The 2,151-nt window shown below is 43.6% G+C and overlaps 1 long non-coding RNA gene across 1 annotated transcript; it reads right to left on the bottom strand.

Moving 5' to 3' along the window:
* Window positions 1-732: 732 nt before the first annotated feature.
* Window positions 733-1,255, bottom strand: LOC131677480 (uncharacterized). Its single transcript, XR_009303371.1, has 3 exons — window positions 1,094-1,255; window positions 930-1,039; window positions 733-861 (listed from the first exon to the last, which is right to left on the bottom strand). It is a non-coding gene; the product is annotated as an uncharacterized LOC131677480 (long non-coding RNA).
* Window positions 1,256-2,151: the final 896 nt, after the last annotated feature.

Genomic DNA, 2,151 nt, shown 5'->3' with positions numbered 1-2,151 from the left:
CGCAACTATGGTACGGACAATTTTTTGATCATCAGCGTACAGTTTTCCAGACTTGATATAATTGCAGAAATCATTCATGAATGTGATAAAAATAAGAGGGCTGTTCGGTTTCTCCCCCTAAGCTGGAATGCCTTGGGTACCCGGTCTACCGGCCGAAACTCATGAACGCAACCAACAAAACATGAACCCAAATCTGCACTTATTACATTTATTCAACACCCTCCTGCTTAACCATTAATGTTTTAACTTCCTAGCTACTACTACTACTCACGTATGATGGGCCCATCCTTCTATTTGCCTGACTTGCATAGCCTTCCGGTTCCATTTAAGCCAACCCATTGAGACCTTTCAGTCCCCCGTAACATTTCCACCTCCTTGACAAATACCGACACCGTGGCTCTTCGACGGAAAACTTCTACGGCGATTTTCCTTTGCTTGGCGATCGATTCGGTGGTGCAACTGGCACTGTTTTGTTTCTCAGTCACTCCGTGATGGCTTCCACTCCAGCTGGAGAACCTACCTTTGTCACTGTCTCCGTTCTGTTTAGCAGACAAAACCGTTGCCTCGTAGTGTGCACTGCGTGTAGCAGAAGAAAATGACTCCTTCGCAGTTTCCGCTGAGTCTGGCAACTAAAAAAAACCTGACAAAACAACAGTTTCAGCAGCTCGAATACAAGTAATCTTGTGCTTTTACTCACTTCCCACTGGAAGGTTTTTTGCTGCGAACTTCCGACTTCGGAGAGCTTCAAGAATTCGTCCTACCGGTCACGTCCTTCACCTGGACGATCCTAGTTTCGTTGTTCCGTTCTATTGGAGATTTCCTCTTCGCAATTAGCTCTGAGCACGGAAAGCGCGAATCAATCTGTTTATAACGGTGGAAACTGAGATTGCATTTCATTGTTGGGCGCATTTGTTAATGGTTATAAATACCTTGTGCAGTAGCCTCAATTCTTCCGAAAATAGTGCTGTCTTACGAGATCGAACCCGAACTTGACCTGATGTCCTGCTTGTCATGCGTTCCTTACGGGAATGTTCGATTTCTATAATGGCAATAATTAGTGCATAGCTTTTTTCACTATGACTCGGACTATTACCTTCACCGATTTTTGTTCGATCCACGCTAGATTTGACTTTCGCCGTTGTCTGAATGCTTCTTGGAATGGAGATGCTACAGCATAAATTCGAACTCAGTCAAATGTCTTTTAGGTTATATTCTCCTCGTGGAGATGACAGCTTTCCGTCTACTGCTATAGGTCGTCCCGATGTTTTCCGTGTGGTTCCGTCGCCGATTGAAACCGAGATCGATAGGTTATTTCTTCGCCGCGCGCTTCTCGCGGAGAAGTGAATTTTCTGAAATGCTGATTGCCAAAATATTCGGCCAACTTCGCGTTTGCTCGAGTTTTTTCCTCGACTGGCTGAAAATGCGGCCGATGCTCGAGGCGGAATGTGACGTCTGCTTACTGCCTTGTCACCAGCACAGTCCCAGTAGAATTCTGCCGTTTCCGTTCTGCTCTAGTTTGCTCGCATTTATGTGGTGGTGTTGGCAACATTTTCGTTTCCACTGAACTGACGTGACATTGACTTGTTGTCATACGGGGGGGGGGGGGCTTAGTGATTGGCGATTACAGTCAGCCGGTGAAGACATTAATTGCAAAGACTGTCTACACTATTTCTAATGCTAGATTCATGCTTACTCTTAGATTTTGTACATAATTCAAACGTATACGCTACAGGGCCTAAGTGATCGCCTTGAGGGACGTCGCTGGCCCTATTGAATATGATTTACCTCGCATTATTTATCCTGAAAAAGCCGGACCGAGCAGAGAGATAGAATTGCTACCAATTATTTAGCAAAGCTGGAAATCTATCCGCTATAGTTTCCGGATTGGGATGTTGTGAGGTACTTTGTTGAAACCCTTAGAAAAGTCGATATAAATTGAATTTACGTGCTTACAAATTATAATGTGTTTTAGTCACTTTTAGTGGTTTACAGCTTGGAAATTTTGGTTAAATTTTCCCAAATACAGCAAAAATTTATTGATGCACGTTCTATGAAGACTAAAATGTATGTCAAATTTCGTTGTTTTGAAGTCGCTGACAGATTTTGCCGGCATTTTAGTTTTCTTTCTGAAGAACATACGGGAATTCCTTA

Source organism: Topomyia yanbarensis, chromosome 1 (genome assembly GCF_030247195.1).
Source record: "Topomyia yanbarensis strain Yona2022 chromosome 1, ASM3024719v1, whole genome shotgun sequence".
NCBI lineage: Eukaryota > Metazoa > Arthropoda > Insecta > Diptera > Culicidae > Topomyia > Topomyia yanbarensis.
Note: the sequence above shows the minus strand (reverse complement) of the source record. Positions and strands in the feature narration are given on the sequence as shown.